At 44.3% G+C, this 18,480-nt stretch overlaps 2 protein-coding genes across 5 annotated transcripts in view; one reads left to right on the plus strand and one right to left on the minus strand.

The window, feature by feature from the left end:
* MACROD1 (mono-ADP ribosylhydrolase 1) overlaps positions 1-18,480 on the minus strand; it is a 315,061-nt gene that overhangs the window by 221,779 nt on the left and 74,802 nt on the right. The window lies entirely within an intron of this gene.
* FLRT1 (fibronectin leucine rich transmembrane protein 1) overlaps positions 1-18,480 on the plus strand; it is a 161,745-nt gene that overhangs the window by 113,318 nt on the left and 29,947 nt on the right. The window contains exon 2 of one of the 2 annotated variants that reach the window (XM_081174078.1): positions 627-1,451. The exons of the other annotated variant lie outside the window; for it this stretch is intronic. The gene's annotated coding sequence lies outside the window, so the exon portion shown is untranslated. The remainder of the gene's footprint in view (positions 1-626; positions 1,452-18,480) is intronic. 2 annotated transcript variants of the gene reach the window in all.

The following is an 18,480-nucleotide window of genomic DNA, read 5'->3' on the forward strand; positions in this document are numbered from 1 at the left end:
ACATTTAACAGAAGGAGATGGGTTGATACTTTACCACCTCTAGACATGTATCACTTTTGAATGCTCTACTGTGTTGAGACACACACAACTCTCTGTAAATAAAAAAATGAGCACATCGCATGGAAAGGCTCTTGCCCAGAACTTCTGCCTGCTGTGTTGCCTTTCTGCTTACAGAGTTTTTAAACACAGAGAACTGTTCAATACTGTGACACTCCCCAACTCCCTGCTATCCAAAGTGGTTCAGCCAGTGCTACCCGAACTCAGCAGGCTACCACCTCCTCATTCTGCCGCATGGGTAACCTGGACCTAAAAATAATATTAAAAATAAGAATGATGTGGACCCTGGACCCTAAAGGCAGAATGTTGAAAAACAACTGCCCAGCTAAAGCCTAGAGTTGGTGTATGTGCGTGTGGAGTAAAGCAGCCTTTGCTGTGCCCTTTGCAGCTCAGCGGTCTGAGCATTTGCCAGTCAGTGCCTGCCTCTGATCCGTCAGGCTCGGCAGGGCTGCATGCAGGCACCGCAGCATGCAAGGTTCTGTTGGGCAGTGGGAAGCAGCTCCCCTGCTTTTGCAGCCTTCTCCTGCTTTTGCAGACTTTAACGGCCTTCTCAAATGACTTTTTTGCAGGTTTTAGAAGCTGCTGTCTGGTCCTGCGGCCTCTGCCTTGCCAACCTGATTCCATCCGCATTTTGCCATCGCTGGGAGGATACACTCCACTGCCAGATCATAGAAGGAATACTTTGATGATTTGGAGTCCCACCTGTACTTTTTTTGTGGGGGTGAAAATAACCTTTATTCTCAGCATAACAAATCAGCCCCCTCCACCTGCCTGTGACAAGTCAGCTCTGCGGGTCAACCAGGCTGGTGGCCACTGCTTGCTCCCCCGTCTTAGCCCAGCTCTGAAGAAGCATCCCTCTGAGATCTGCTTGAGAATTGCTGGATGTAAGTTTTGGAGAAAGCAGGGAAAAGGAGGGAGGAAAGCTTAAGCGGCTAAAGGCTTAAACCAGAACTCTTTTTCGAACCAGGCTGTCCCAAATGTTCAAATTCAAGGGAAGACACCGATTCACCATTATGATGGGATCTCAAATTGGCACCAGCTCAGACCACCGGATCTGAAGGCGAGTAAGCAAAGGAAGAGAAAAGCAGGTAGAAGAACTGCTGGGGAGGAGGAAAGCGTTCCCTTTCCCGCAAAGGGCATTTTCCTGAGCCACTTTGGCGTGGCCTATGGTGGGCCAGAAGGTGTCCTTGGAATTTATCTGTACACTGAGAGGAGCAAAGGAGAGGCGACTGGCAGGCAACCCACAGCATGTAAAACAGCTCCTTTCAACTAGCAAGTGGTCTTGAAGCCTTCAGGAAGGTCGATGGGAAAAAGAGGAGGAGGAAATCAACGTTAAAAGGCAAGATCCGAGAACCCTAACCTCCGCCGGCCACTTCTCTGAATCTAAGAGACAGGTAAAGATTATTCATTGAAGCACTGAACTCACAGCTGTGCCCTAAACCAGTGTGCTGGTCTTCCATCAGCTGTTGCAAAGCTCTGTGAATCTAATCCATCCTTTAAATAAAGGCAGACAGCACTGAATGGGAAATGGAAGGATAGCCATTCTGGAAAGAGCTGAGAAAAAAAAAGAGCTAAAGTAGGCTGAATAGGAGGCAAAGGCAGCAGGCGAGAGATCGCTGAGTTCCGATTGCAGCTCTTGGAGAGAAAGAGCAGTTATGGCAGGGATTAGGAGCCTGTGGCCCTCCAGATGTTACTGGACTCCAACTCCCATCAGCCTCAGCCAGCAATCAAGGATGATGGGAACTGTAGTCCACTTACAGCTTCCCCAACCCGTTGTAGGGATGGGAAAGAAATTTGATTTTGTTAGCGTTTAGAGGCAAATCTATCTAATGTGCACGTCCAAGTCAATACACAAATTGAAATGCTGCCATTCTCTGCAATTCGCACTTCGAAATTTGCAATGCAGTTCTCCAGTCAAGGAATGTGTTAAAAATGCACAGACCAGGGTAGAATGTGCATAGTAATGCTTATATTAGTGAAAACACCATATACAAATGCATTCTATTGGGGGGAATTGCTCTGCAAAGATACATGTACATTAGGTAAAACTGCATACATTTTTTTTTCAAAGTTATGATACATTTGCAATAAAATGCCAATAAATTATAAAGGACTTTTTAAAAAAAATTGCATACTGATGTGGAAAACTGAAGACTGGAAAAATGAGAAATTGAGAAAAACTGAAACTGATAGATTTGCCCGTCTCTATCCCTAAATTACAGCAAATGATAATTACAGAAGCACTTCTAGGTTCTGTAGCACAGCACCACTGTGTACTACCCATGGACTCCAGAAGGAAGGCTTTTATGGGACTGGCCCATTTCATGCTGCAAGTATACTATGCAGCTGGTTGCAGTTGGGAACTAAGCATATAAAGTAGCTTAGTTAGTAGAGCATGAGACTCTTAATCTCAGGGTCAAGGGTTCAAGCCCCACGTTGGGCAAGAGACTTCTGCATTGCATGGGTTGGACTTGACAACCCTCAAGATCCCTTCCAACTCTACAATTCTGTGATTCTATGATTACATGAAATAATGTGCCATAGCAAAGTCAAGACATGTAGCCTTGCCACCACGGTTTACTGTGACAGTGGGTATGGTTCGCACTTTACTGCTTTCCTCAGAAAAGTTCCAGACCTTGATCCTTGATTTAGTGTTGCATTCTGAACCAGAGGCCATGGTTCAAGAAGCTAAGAACAAACCTTGGCCTTACTTTATGGAGTTTTGGAGCAAAACAAACCACAATCCCTGGTCCAGACATAACACTAAAACAGAGATTGTGGATTCTTGTTGCTTTACACAGTAAGGGGAAAGCAAAGCAGAAGGCCACCTGTGTCTTGACAGTAAACTATGGGTGTACTGTGATGTACAACTGCAGCCACTGTGTGAAAGGCAGCCACCCATCACACTTCCTTGGCTCACCTGCCCATCCCTTAAGGACATAACAATGGAATAAAACTTCTGCTGAATCAGGCCAGTTCAGTATCCTGTTTCTCAGAACAGCCAACTAGATTTATTAATTTCTTTACTTATAGCATTTATGTGGCTTACATTTCTAAGATGGGTCACTCCCTGGCCTCAGGGTCACAATCAAAAAAGACATGACACATGAGGAAAAGGAAATAGGGGAGGGAGAAGGAAAAAGCAAACCCAAGCACAAATTATTCAAGTTACAATCCCCCTCGCAGACCTAAAATTCCCAGAGTTCCCTGGAAATACAGATTTATTGTAAAACCACTCAGGGTTGCTGGAAATTGTAATTCTCTGAGGTGTAAATGACAATGCCCAGAATGCTCTGTTACCCTAGGGCGACAAATCCACTTTCAAAAACAAATAACTTTTTGCAGAAATGGCATTGCAAAGTGTGGGGTGAACAAATAACTAACAGGAACACCCCACAAACAGATCAGAATGAATGTTCCTTGTCACATAACCACCCTGCAAACAAAGCAAAAGGAATGTTCAGTAAAGACCAGACATAAGCTAACCTCTGCAAAAAAACTTTCTGCAAGCAAATCAAAATGAATGCTCAATAAACAGGTTGTCTGGTGGAGCCCCAAGCCACTACCTAATATTACATGAAGCTCTACTCTACTTGCCGTATTAATTTACTCCCAACCCAACACTGATTTTGTACCAGCAGGATGTTTGTTCTTTTTTAAAAAAGATATACTTCTTGGAGAACAAAACTGTCCTACAATCTGTTATCAACAGATCAAAACAGACTTCAGAGCAACAGCTTCTCTCTCTCTCTCTCTCTCTCTCTCTCTCTCTCTCTCTCTCTCTCTCTCTCTCTTTCACACACACACACACACACACACAGAGAGAGAGAGAGAGAGAGAGAGAGAGAGAGAGAGAGAGAGAGAGAGATTGGCAGGCTGTGTACCACATGGTACCTTAGTGATCATGTGTGTGCATTTACATGCATGTGTCTTAGAGACACAAGATACAAGCAACTCCAGAATTGCAGCTGAATCCTAATCACTAACAAAATTTCAATAAGGCATCCACTAAAAGAGAAAAATGGGGGCAAAATAAGAACAATTGCATACCTGCTTTGACACACAACCACTCCAAGTCACCTATACGTCAAGTATAGCTGCTTATACTGAGCCAGTCCATTGGCCCATCTAGCTTAGTATTGTCCACACCTACTGGCAGCCGCTCTCCAGAGTATCCAACAAGCAGTCTCTCCCAGCCAGACCTGGAGATGCCAGAGACTGAACCTCAGATCTTCTGCATTCAAAGCAGATGCTCAGAGCTTTAGCCCTTCCCATGGAGCCTACAACCAAGAGACCAGCCAAAGCAGCTCTTTGCAATCTCATCGGCGGATTTTCCACCGAGCGACAGGCTCTGCCCTCCTGCTGGATTTATCTGCTTTCATAATCAATAACAATTACCCCATCCAGAGGGAATCTTTCATGGCCGTGGGGCTTACAACAAAGCCATTAATGCCTTGACAAGTCAGGCATTTAGGGCTTCATCCGGATGGGTCCTGGCATCAGCCCCCTCCCACCCCCGCTCTCAGAGGCCACAGTGGGAACAGAGGGCCTGTCAATGCCACACCGTGAGTAATGCTCAAGGGCTCAAAGCACCAATAAATCAAAGGCTTATTAATCTCTCAGCCTCATTTTCGGGCGTTGTAATGAATCGGCTGCTAGTGCGTCTGATCCGCCCCCTGCCCCCTCCCACCATTGATTACCAGTTTATTAACTAACTTCCCTTGTCTTTCTTTCTTTCTTTCTTGCTTGCTTGCTTGCTTTCTTTCTCCCTCTCTCTCTCATACACACATATACCTGCCAGCAGCAGAAAACCCCAAAAAGGGTCCTGAAGAGAGCTGGCATAGCCCAGAGGCCAAGAATGCCACTGGCATGCCACAAAATGTCCCCAATTCAAGCCTCCCATCAGCTCATGAACTCAGAGGTGGCAAGCGGCCATTCTCTCAACCCAGCAGTATGAAATGGTGGGTTGGTGGATGCATAACTGAGAGAATCTGCACAAAACAATCTGTACACCCCTAAGTTTACCAGCTGGTTCTGGGCATGTAGTGCAGTTAGGCAATAGACTTTGGACGCTACAGGTCTTACAAGGAAGGGAGACCCTCTACAGATGGCAGTCCAACTGTGGTCAGTTAGCATTGCTGTGTGTGAGGGCCTTACTACTGCTTATAAGGATTATATGGATTCAGGTTGAATCTTGACAAGACAGAAGTACTGTTTTGGAGGGGATGTTAAAATGGACTAGAAAAATTATTTCCACTTTAGCAGCGGTTTCAGTGGAAACCATTTCTCCCTCCCACACTGCTCCTTGAAACTAGAAAAACCAAAGATTCAAACAGCAGTGTGGGGCTGTTTGAAATCTCTTTTGTAAACAGCCCCTTGCTGCTCTTTGGAACTCCAGGTTTCAGAGGTTGAAACAGCAGCCTTGGGCTGTTTCCAAAAAGGCTTTCAAACAGCCCTGAGCTGCGCTCTGAAGTCCCAACAATCAAGGCTTCAAAGCACTGTGTTACCTGATGTCATAGTGACATCAGGATATTGGCAGCTGGGCGGCCCCTCCCCACCTGTTAAATTTAGTCCGGCGGGAATAAGGAGAGAAGGATTTTGCTGGTCAATCAGAAAAAGGCTTAGCAAGATTGTATAAATGTGCACTCCAGGATAATAGGCTGCAGCCACTTTGTTCCTCCCTTGTTCTTTTTGCTGCAGCACCACGTGCCACAACAAACCAAGGTTTGGCTTAGCACCTCATCTGAACCAAGACTTGTGGTTGAGCTCTCTGCTCACTAACTAAAAGCTGTAGCCAGCAACAAACCTTAGCATGGTGCGGCGGCAAAAAGGACCAGGGAGGGGCAGAGCAGGCATGAGCTTCTCTCTGGAAGCCCACACATTCGCAGTGTCTCTGTAAGCCAACATTTGGGTGTGCTGCGAAAATAAAACCCATCACAGTCAAGAATAACCCCTATTTTCCAGTAATCTGTCCCTTGTATATCACTGCCCTCCTGTATTTGCCTTTTGTGGGGGAACTGCTCTCTGTGTGAGCTGCTAACATGGTTGTTCGTCAGAGTCCAACACCATCCTCGGGGCTTCAGTGTGTCAGCTTTGCCTTTCCCTACATAGGAAGCTGCCTTATACTGAATCAGACTCTATCTAGCTCAGTAATGTCTGAACTGACTGGCAGTGGCTCTCCAAAGTTTTAGACCAGGAGTCTTTCCCCAGTCCTACCTTGAGATGCAGGGGATTAAACCAAGACTTTCTACATGCAAAGCAGATGCTCTACCACTGAACTGCGGCCCGCCCCCAATAGAGATGATGATCTGTTTTCTTTCTGACACAGAGTGGGGGATTCAGCCAGTTAAAAGATAGAAATTGCCGTGTCTTGTCTGGAAGCCTGTTCCTGACCTTTGTTCCAAACAGCCCTCCAAGCTGCTTTCTTGGGGGAGAGAGTGCATGGTCTTTATTAATTGTTGGCCGTTGTTTCACCCCAACCTAATATCCCAAGGCAGGTCATGATGCTGCTATCAATTTCACAGGAAAGGCCCTATGAATATGCAACTTAACCTTTGGGTCTGGGGTTTCCGTTGGAAGAATCTAGGCTTTCTAGATCCAGCCTGCATCTTCTAATTTCCAAATTAGTCCACGAAAAGCAAAGGGAGCCGTAAGGAAAACGTGAACATGCTGGCTCATATAAAAGTATGGATGTGTTGGTCCATTTGTTAAGCCAATCAAAATGTTATATAATAACGTACAAGCTTTCGAGTTTAGTTTGACATCAAGCCAGACAAATAATTCTGGAGACCTCAAAAGCTTGCACACTATTTCATAACATTTTGGCTGATGTAATAAAGGCGTTTTTAATGTGGATTTTTCAAATCAGTTCAAGGATAGCCAAAGTGGTGCCCTCCAGATGTTGTGGACTTCCAGTTGTCAGGGATGACAGAAGCTGCAGCCCACCCCATGTGCAGGGTACTGCATTGGCTTCCCCTGGTCCAGTGTTTCAGAAGCCTGAGCTACACCAACCTCACATGTTCCACCTCCCCTCTTCCTCCTTACCCCAGATCTTTCCCCTCTCCAGTGCTCCTAAGTGCCAACCTTAAAATACTGTGTACAAGGAAGAATTGCAGCTTGTGTTGTAAAAGGGTTAGGGGAAAGTTTGCACAAAGCTTAGCAAAAACAGGTTTTTGCTTTTTTTTACAGTTGTATCAGTATCAGAGTGTGAGAGAAAAATGTCACCTAAAGGTGTTAAAACTGACAAGAAACAAAAGCACCAAACTACATACTGGAAGGGATATAGTAAGAAAATACCACACATGAGAGAAGAAAGGGCAGTTAATGAAGACTACTACTCTCTAAGCAAACAGCTGAGGGCTACTTTAGCAGTGATATCAAGGAATGTAGGATGCAGCCTAGTCAGATTCTTGATCCATTTAGCTCAGTATTGTCTGCACTGATTGGCAGTGCCTCTGACAGGGGCTCTTTTTCCAGCCCTATTGGGACCTTCTGCATGCAAAGCAGATGCTCTATCACTAAATGATGACCCTTCTGCGTGCTCAGTGGGACTTACTCCAAGGAAAGTGTGCATAGGATTGCAGTTGAATCCCACATAGAGTAGACCCATTAAAATTACTGTGTATGACAAACCTATGTCCACTAATATCAAAGGGACTGCTCTGAGTTAGGGATGGGGAGGAAATTTGATTTAGTTCACATTTAAAGGCAGATCTACTGAATTAGCACTTCCTGAAACAATATGAGAATTGAAACACAACCTTTGAAGTTTTCACTTCTCCAAATTTTGCAAGGCAAGCAAGCAACATGTAAAAAATGCATGTTATTAGGGGAAATTGATTCGCAAAAATGTGTACTACATACATACCTGTGTATATTATAAGAAAATAGTTCTAAAATGCTAATGAATTTTCATGAAGCCTTTTTTTTAAAAGATTGCAAGCCGATGTGGAGAACTGAACTTATGAATGAAAAAATGAGCAACTTAGAGGAGCCAAAATTTACAGATTCACCCAACCCTAAGTAGAACTTAGTTGGCTTTAAAAAATTCTTAAATTTTATTTATCTTTTGGGTACATGTTTTGCCCAGTAATCTTTTCCTTTATAAAACAACTTTGAAGTGGATGAGTGAAGTGAGAAAGTAGCAGAAGGTGGGTTGGATCATTTGACCCTTTTCTATCCCACCACATGATTTCCATCGTTAGTATAAACTATCTGCATTATGGACAAAACTGACTTTCCATAGTTCATGAACTCGTACGTGGCAAACTTGTGACAACCAAATCTACCTTGCTCAGAAGATAAAATGAGGAAAGTGGGAGAAAAATAAAAGATTACTATCAGATGTTGGGGTGCTGGTCAGGTTCCTTGTAGCTGTAATTGTTTTAGGAAAAACAAGCATGTAGCTCCCTGCTACCAGTAGTTGCTGGTGTCCATGGGAACTGGTAAGATGGAAGGAGCCTGACAGTAGGTGGCGTTAGAGCAAAATATAGGCAGAGTCAACTGATTCTAGGTTTGTCCCCATCCTCCTCCTGGCTGAATTCTACAAAGACATTCGGAGACTAAGAAGCTGATAGGCAGTGCCTCCCACTGAACTGGATGTAAGTAAGAAGGCATGATGACTGAGTTTGGTGGGGGAGTCTCCCATTTGCCTTAATATACCAGCCTTCACTGCCTGCTACATAATAAGCAAGTGTCTATTTTTAACCTTACTTGTGCATCCTCCAGTTGAGGACCAGTACTTCAGGGCATTCAACGTGTCAGTAATCTTATTCTTTATAACAACCCAGTAAGGTGAGAAGGCTAGTATCATTATACCCATTTTGCAGAAGCTGAGGCCTGAGACTTATACTTTGCTGGATGCATAACAAGGCTGAGATCTGAATTGGGTTCCACCAGTTCTCTACTTACAGGTTCTCCATCTTGCTGACAGAGCAGAGCTGTCTGTCCCAATTCTGAGCTGCAGGGACCAAGGTGCTCCTTAAAGGATCAAGACAGCATTCTATCCTGCTTGGCTTGCAAGAATTTGCCAGGGAAAGATAGTATCATGATGTGAGCCTCGAGCCAGCTAGAACCAGGACCAACTAAGCATCTGTCTGATATTTATCTGGAGGTGTCTTTTTATAGAAATGGCAGCCCTTGCGATTCTCTTTTCCTACCCCGCCCCCCCCCAAAATAAAAGGAGCCTAAAGTTAATTATTTTGCCAATTTCATGCTGCATGCATTATGCATCTTGCCTTATCTCTCCTGTAATTGTAGGCAGGTATGTAAATGTTATATATCTCTTTAAAAATGCTTTAAATGCTTTAAAAACGAAGATGGGGTACCTCTTCCCCCGCCACATTGAAAAACTAGCAGAGTTAATAGAAAACGCTGGTGAACAAGAAAGGATTTCAAACTTGTGTCTTGGGAGGTTAATTATATTGATAGTAACATCTGATATGAAAATATTTTTGCTGGGAAGAGGAGGATAGGGAAATAAAGGAATCGAAAGCTGCAATTTTGTGCTTGCCTTTATTAGGAGATAGAAACTTTCTGTTTCCTGTGTTGGGAGCCACTGCAATGAGACTGGGGATTATGGTGGAGTTTTACCTCTCTAACACCAGTGTGGGGTTTTCCCCTCCTATATGTGGAATTATCTCAGATTTTGTTGCAAGGAAAGTCAGGAACAGCAAGAGCCATAGCTCAGTGGCAGGGGGGTCTGCTTTGGTATGCAGAAGGTCCCAGGTTCAATCCCCAGCATCTCCATGTAGGGGTGGGAACATCCCATGTCTGAAACACTGGAGAGCTGCTGCCAGTCAGTGTGGACAATACTGAGTTAGATGGACCAATGGTCTGACTCCATTCCCATGTTTCTAGGTACAATCGTACCTCGGAAGTTGAATGGAATCTGTTCTGGAAGTCTGTTCGACTTCCAAAATGTTGGGAAACCAAGGTGAGGCTTCCGATTGGCTGAAGGAAGCTCCTGCAGCCAATCAGAAGCCGCACCGGATATTCAGGTTCCAAAGAATGCTCGCAAACCGGAAGACTCACTTCTGGGTTTGCGGCGTTCAGGAGCCAAAGCGTAGAAGTGCCAAGGCATTCGGCTTCCAACGTATGACTACCTGCAGAATGTATAAACTTTTATAGCGCAGCTGCATGAGTTTTGTAATGTGTAGTTTACTCATCAGCAGGCATGCAAAGTGACTTCAGAATCTATGCCACAGGATTTGGTATCCCTTTTAAAATGCAAGTGGCAGTTTAATTTATTATTATTATTATTATTATACCCCACCCATCTGGGCAACTTACAAAACAAAAAAAAAGGTAAAACATCAGACATTAAAAACTTCCCTGAACAGGTCTGCCTTCAGATGTCTTCTAAAAGTCAGATAGTTGTTTATTTCCTTGACATCTGATGGGAGGGCATTGCACAGGGTGGGCTGCACAACCAAGAAGGCCCTCTGCCTGGTTCCCTATAGCCTCACTTCTCACAGTGAGGGAACCGCCAGAAGGCCCTCGAAGCTGGACCTTGGTGTCTGGGCTGGACGATGGGGGTGGAGACGCTCCTTCAGGTATACTGGGTCGAAGCCGTTTAGTAGCTGTTATGAGCACAGAGAAGAACTAAGGAAGATAGGAGGCAGAATCTGCCTCAGAATCCAGATAGGATGCTCATCTACACTTCTGCTTGTCCCATGCCTAGGAAGCACAGGTCTGAGTGGTTTTCCCCTTGCCCTGCTCCTTTCCCAGCTAATATTGCTAAATCAGAGCAAACATCAATCAACAGATATTGCTGTTTGCTCCAATTCAGCGCTAAAGAGCGGCTTTCCTTGGGGGAAAGCAGTGGGACAAGGTTTTGAGGGCCAGGATACAAAACTTCAGGTCTCTTCTGAAAATTGCTGCTTCCCATCTCTCAGAAGGGATATAACTTTCCTTAAAATAATAGAAAAGAAAGAGAATGTAAGATGCCCTGGTTATTTGAAAGATGAGACGGTCAGTCTACAAAACTGATTTATTTGTTTTTTATATTATTGGAGTAAGATTTCACACCAGGTATGTAATGAACTCATAATCTTTATGCTTTTATTTTCTTTTTAGTGGTTTGTTTGTTTGTTTGTTTGTTTGTTTGTTTGTTTGTTTTGTTTGCAATTATATTGCAAAATTAAAACAGAATTTATTTGTTTTTTAAGGCTTTCAGTGAAGCAATGAGTACACAGAGGGAGACTGGAGAGAGGGAATTAAGCTCAATTTCCAGGCCTTCCTCTGGTTCCCCTCCATCAACTTCTGGTTCCTGCCAAACACTTGAAATTCTATGTAAACCTGAATTTAGGGAGCAGAACTAAACAGCTACCTTTATAGAAACTATCAATCAAATGAAACATGGCAGTTTTCCACATTACATGACTTGTTATCCAAACTCTCAAGTGTGGGTTGTTGTGGGTTTTTTTTTAAATAAATGCACTAGAGCAGGAAGATATGAGCCTTCCGTACTAAAGCATATTATGATGTTGAGCCCAATCCTGTGCACTGAGTAAAAGTGAGCCTTCCTGTGTTCAATGGGGCTTGTTGATCTCCACCACCATCCTAAAACCACAATCCCATCCATACTTACTTGGTGGGGAGTATGGACAGAATTGCACTCTTAGGATAGAGATGGAGACCAACAAGAGTTTTTATTTTTTTAAAATCATATTTATTAGAGTTTCCAATATAACAGAAAAGAAAAGATAGAAAAGAAAGAAATATATTTAAAACCTTACTTTCGTTACCTTCTTTCTAGGACTCCCTCCTCCCCCTCCCGATTATATTCCCCTTTCATTAATTTGGTTCCACAAGCTCTCACTCCCAGTTTAAAACTTAATATGTTTAACCCATTAACCAATTTAAATTATACAATCTTACCATCACCCCTCATCTTTAACAGAAAAAGAAAAAAGATTTTTCCCCAAGATCTGCCCCATTTTCCTTCCACGAATTCCCTTTTTTTTACAAATGTCAAATCAAAATACCATAATATAGAAAAGTTATATAAAGAAATAGAAGATAAAAAATATAAGAAAATTCAAAAAGTTGGTTATATAGCCTTTGGATTCCAAAACTCCCCCCTCCCTTCCCCGGTTTGAATTCCCCATGTCCACCAGTCTATATGTTGTCAGCCTGGAGGTCTCAAGTCCATGGCCAAATTTTTCCCCCTTCCACCTTGCCGGTTTTCTTTTAATTTGTTTATTTTAATGATGTTTAACTTCCAAAAATCCAGTCTAATAGAGGCCTTTAATTTCCTTGGTCTTTGTTGCTCCTCCCATTGTTCTTTCCGTGTCGTAGTTAGTCCTTTGTTCTTTTTATTCCTTACTTTCTCAGGTTTCTTGTCTTGTTCAGCTGCTAAAACGTTCTTATTCCGAGATCTGGTATCTCTACAGAGGTTTGTTGTTCAGGAACAAAAACTTACGTCCAGTCCCTTCCTTTCTTCAATAGAAAATTCTATTGTCTCCTTTTAATGTAAACACCTCTGTAGACAAAATACTATTTCAGTTTTGCAGCTTTCCCAGAAGATAAGTCCTGTGCCAGTCCCAGAGTAATTTTCCACGTACGACCACTTGTAATGTCCCGAAACCCCTCTAGGGGGATTGCAGTAACTTTGTATCCTCTAATCCAAAAGTCAACTTGTTGTTCCTTATTTTCCGACAGTTTATATCCATATTATGTCAAATTGTAACAGAATTAGCCAGCAAAATCCTTGTAACAAAGTCCTCTTTATATTCTCCAACTTTGACAGCTACTTTGACAGCTGTCAAAGTCTCCGTCTCTCTTCGCCAGGCTCTACGAATCGCCCCGGTTCCCAGGGGGGGTTGCATTTTCCCTCTCACCCTCCACTCTTCTCCTCCAGCACAATTCTTGTAATTTCCCATCGTGGAATTAATGATTTTTATCAGCAATAAACTTCTCTTTCGATCTTGGTTACCCAGTCCTTGTTTTAGAATGTTTACAATCAGGGGGGGACTGACTTCCTTTTTAGATCACCCCCGCTCGTGCCGAATCCGAAAAAAAATTCTTTTTTTCTCCTTTTGTACCCGGTTTCCCAATTACTCACGGGTTGTTGTTGATAGTCCGAATTTCCAATGGAAGAAGCCAGCGCTCTCCGTCGAATGGCATGCGGCTGCACTCGGCAGGGGAAGCGATAGACTCAAAGCACCACGCCACTCCCCGGCACCCAATCCGAAGCCTTTAAAAAGGCTCCTTCACGAGTCGGGAGGGCGCTAGCGGTGCCAGCCGAGTCCCCATGTCCACGGGCTCCGTGCCCGTGGTTTTTAAGGGTCCCCGCGTCGCCGGCGCGGTAGGACCCAGCCCCTGCCGAGCAGACTCCCTCCGGAGCTCGGAGGGAGTCCGCCATTCGGCGATGGCGCCAACCCGGAAGTCCCAACAAGAGTTTTTAGAAGGGTCGAAGGTGGTATGATAGAGACATCACTTCCCACACAAATGTGGAGATACAGTCATACCTCAAGTAGAATGTGCTTCAGGTTGAGCGTGTTCGGGTTGTGCTCCGGGGCAGCCCGGAAGTAACGGAGCGCGCTACTTCCGGGTTTCGCCACATGCGCAGACACTCAAAATGACGTCACGTGCATGCGCGGAAGCGGCGAAACACGACCCACGCACGCACAGATGCACCGTCGCATCTTACGTTCCGTTTGGAATGCAAACAGGGATCCGGAACGGATCCTGTTCGCATCCCGAGGTACCACTGTAATTCTTTTTATGCTTCTGCTCAAACAGGGCCTGCGGGGTTTTTGAAACAATACAAAAACCTACCAAAATTATTTAACCCAGAGGCAGCAGTAGGAAAAACGTACACATCGTGAACATTGAAACATGTTTCAGATTCCTGTAAGTTAGAGCCTGTCATCCTTTTTAGGCCCATGAACATTATTCTTGAGGAAGTGCTGGGAAGAGCCACCTTTTTTAGCCACTTCCCCCCTGGGGATCAGCTTCCCTACTCCCTCAGAGGTACATGTCAAAACGTTGCTTTTCCAAGGTGTCTGGATAAAAGTCAGAGCCAGCAGATTTAATATAAACCTTGAAAAGCACACAGAGCTAAAAGAGGAAGTGGGGTGGGGAGGATCAGTCTTCCAACTTCCTCTTTCAGCTCTGTGTACTTCTCAGGGGAGAAAAAAGCTGCCACTCTCACTACCTCATCACCAAGTAGGTGGTGACTTGCAAGAGCTCAGAGGTTTTGTGGGTACTGGGAATCCCCAGGGGTGTACCACATAGGTGATCTGTGCTGTAAGTCAAGTTTTCCATTCTGTCCACTGAACAAGTCTGTTTTGCTTGCAAGCCTGTGGTTGATGGAGTAAGACAGACTGTCTTATGTTTAAAAGAACAAACCTATTTGCACATTTTCCAGCAGTGTGTGGACTCATGAGGCCTAGAACCTTGCTCTTCTCTTCCCTTTTTTGTTTTCTAAGGGGAAGCAAAAGAGCAGAACAAAGCAGCTGAAGGCAAAGCCTGGGTCAGCTTCTCTTCCAGATGTGCATCCTGCACAAAGCAGCTCAAGACAGAAACTGCCATACGTCAGCCTCAGCTCCTCAGCCAGCAAGGTCTGCTCCCGTCTGTCAGATTGACAAGGGCTGAGTATGGCTACCCTGGAGGGGGATGAAGGGGCACCTGAGTTTCTGGATTAAAGAAAGACTCCGCACAAGCCTCCTTTGCTCCCCAGAGCCATTGGCCCTTTTAATAACAACTGCAGCATAAAAGCCCCGAGCAAGCCGCAGCGAGGGTAATTATGGTCTGCCATCCGGCCTGCTCTGGAAAGATGAAAGGGGCAACCCAAAAAGAGAAAGGAAGAAAAACTTATTATTTACTTCAAACAATTCCATAGATATTAACTTAATGGAGGCTTGGCACCTCTGCCAGGGGGAGAATTATGCTTCTTAACTACTTCAGTGTGTGTGTTTTTGGGGGGAGGGCGGTGCGAAGTGTCACAGAGGGAGGAGGGAGAATCTCCACTCCAAAGAAAGGTCTGTAGCAAATTGGGCTTCAGCTGCCCAGCCTCTAGACTCCAATTTAGTGCCTGAATTGCAAAGGGGACCTGGCCCCCTTAGCTGCAGATTTTAGCTCAAAGGTCCATGCATTTGGCTACAGTTGGGGAGAATCAGGGTTGGGGCTTGTGGATTTCATAAAGAGCCCAACATTGATTTAAGCATTGCTTCATATCCCCACCCGATACCCTGCTCCTGTGCAGAAGACAGAACTTGGGTTGCCGGTATGCCTCTTTAAAGACGCACACACACACACACAGAGAGAGAGAGAGAGAGAGAGAGAGAGAGAGAGAGAGAGAGAGAGAGTGTTCATATGGTATATAGTTAAACTATGGAATTTGCTCCCACAAGAGGCAGTGATGGCCTCAACTTGGATGGTCTAAAGAGGATTAGACAAATTCATGGAGGAGAAAGATATCAATAGTGGCTAACCATAATGATTATGCTCGACCTACACTGTTGGAGGCAGCATGCTTGGGGGAGGCAGAACATTGCTACTGCTGCAACCCACATTAGGTCACGGGGTTTTGGTTCCTGTTCCACAGGTGCTTTAGGAGAAACTATCATTTCTCAGCCTCCCCACTCCCCACCCAAATCTTTAATTTGGAGATAACAATACAGAATTGTTGTAATAAGAAACATTTTAGATGCTATCTGTGAATACTGTACTATGTTAACTAAAGCAAGTGCTCTCTCTCAGTCATGTGAATTTTGGGGTGTCCCCAGACTGTAACTATTTTTGGGTGGGATTCAACACATACTGGACAATTTAGGTTGCACAATCAACATTGGTTTGGTGTATGGGATGTTAGGGGAGGGGAGCTGTCATTCTCCAGCAGTTTGGCTTCACCTTCAGGGGAACACTTCTTTGTTTCTAGAGACAGACGGAAGCCAAACACAAGGTGCTCTTTTGCAACAAACTCACTTCCTACCCAACATTAGACTTTTTGCTACAGGTAAAGTGATGGGAAAACATACTGGTAAGTGTGGGATAACCGTTGTTTGCCACAATGTTGTCTGAGCTCTATGCAAACAGATCAGAATGAATGCTCAATAAACTGGTCATCTGGAAGCAAGCAACCTTGGTCAAATAAATCTACATAAATTTGTAAACTGATAAAACAATAGAAAGGGGAGAAGGAACTCTGCTTTTAGCTAATGAGTACAATGTGATAGGCACCATCTTAGAAAAGGTGTTCTCTCCCGTGCTAGAAAAGGAGAAATGCCTCTTCTAAGATGTCACTAACCACATGCTTTTCCTTATAAGTGTGTATTGAAAATAATTAACCATTTTAAAAAGAAATCTGTCTTGATTAATCAGAGGCATCTTTTTTCTAATTTACCAAAATGTTTTTAATCAGTTCATCTAAGTGATGAATCAGCTTGAGCTGCTGTAACCATGCACACCTTTAGCTGAGAGCAAAACACCAGCTCTAGTGGGGCTTTGCCTCCGAATATGCCTAGGATGAGGCCACACACATTGTACACCCAATTACTATTAGCTCGCATTTCCCAACTTCTCTAGGCACTGAGCAGGGAAAGCCAACATGTACAGCGATTCAATCTCTAGCTCTTATATTTGTCTATAAATAATGGATTTAATTTGAGCTTTGAAACACACGCATACACAGCAGGAGGACTCAGACAAAACCCCTCCCTTTCATTTTGGTGAAGTCAGGGAGGGCCCTGTTGGCAGAGGCATATGTAGCTAACGTGTGAGACTCAGGTCCTGTCTGCCAAGAAGACACCACAGAAGGCAGATGTAGGGATAATCAAGGGACTTGCCCAGCCGCAAGGGGAGCGTACGGCAAAATCAGGGAGCTGAAGGTGCCATTGGTGCCATCCCCAAGGACCAAAGCAGTGTGCTTTCTCTGACGTGTTTATTCATCTCACTTAAGGCACTTTGGTGTACCAAACGAACATGTTTTAATTAAAGAAAAAGTATATTGTAATACTTCTCCCCCCCCCCGCCCTCGTTGCCAGGGAATTAAGAAAATGACTAGCTCCTTTCAGACTCTGCCAGGGGCTGTGAGGTGCCACCCACCCGGCTGGGCTCGGGGCTCATTTGTCTGGAGCTCATTCCTGTGCTCTGTGGCACAGCCCACGGGTCTGACAGATGGCTGATTCAGCCCAAGAGTGCTCAGACCTGGACAGACCCAGCCGCCCTGTTACATTCATTGAACAGTTTCAATAAAGGCAACTTAAATGGGTTTGTTTTTTTAAGTGTCATCCCTCCAGGAGTGCTGGAAAGGCAAGAGGCAGCATGCTCCTTGCTGAACAATTGGGTGGAATGCTGCCTGCATACATTTCCTTGCATCTCTGCAAGGAAAAGGGGTTACAGACTTCCCCCACGTTTTAAACGAAAGCTGGATATTCGAGGAAGGAAACCTAAATCAGCCATCAGTGCCAACTGAAATATTTTTTATTTTATTTTTAAGTAAATTGCATGGCATCATCACATAGGTTTGCAGATTTGGCTGATCTACCCCACACCAGAAGTTCTTTGCCTATAGAAAGCTAGCACTTAAATGAACATAGGAAGGTGTTTTATACCAAGTCAGACCATTGTTTCATCTATTATTGTCTATACTGACTGGCAGCAGCTTTCTAGGATTTTGGGGAGGTGCCAGTGATTGAACCCGACCCTTACAGAGGAAGCTGCCTAATGACAAGTTAGAAACCATTGGTCCAGCTAACTCATTTTTGTACACACTGACTGGCAGCAGCTCACCAAGGTTTCAGCCAGGGGACACTCCCAGCCGTACCGGGAGATCCCAGGAATTGAACCTGAGACCTTAGCTCTCCCCAAGCATAAGAAAGGCAGACAAAGAAGGAAAGGAAAGGAAACTTGTTGGCAGGTATGTCATTTTGGTCCAGGGTCAAGCACATGATGGAATTTTGAAGAAAAGGGTAGGTGGGGGCCTTTAATTAAATCCACAAGCCCTACTCTGTGATGTTTTTGCCTAACAACTCCCCAACCCATACCCTTCTGAAAACAATAAATAAGGGAGTAAAAAAGGGGGGAGGGAGAGAGATGATTCAACCATGATATATATACTCTGTTTCTATTACCTTACAGCTATGGAAATTATATTTATTTTTGCAAAGGATCGTACATGGGTTGCTTCCAGATGACCTGTTTATTGAGCACCCATCCTGATTTGTTTGTGGGGCTTACAAGGAGGTGAGATAACATCAGGTATTTTATTGAGAATTCATTCTGATTTGTTTATGGGGAGCTTAGACAAGGTTACATCAAGCAAACATTATTCCACCTTTTTTCCAGAGCATTTCGCTGTCACTTTCCATATTGGGGGGAAAGGTCTCATTTTAGGGGGAAGCAGGTTTGTTATGCAAGAGCACCACATCTTTAGTTGCACAACATGAATTTGCTGGGTATGTGATTGAATCGCAC

This window comes from Podarcis bocagei (assembly GCF_964188305.1).
Source record: "Podarcis bocagei genome assembly, chromosome: 16".
NCBI lineage: Eukaryota > Metazoa > Chordata > Lepidosauria > Squamata > Lacertidae > Podarcis > Podarcis bocagei.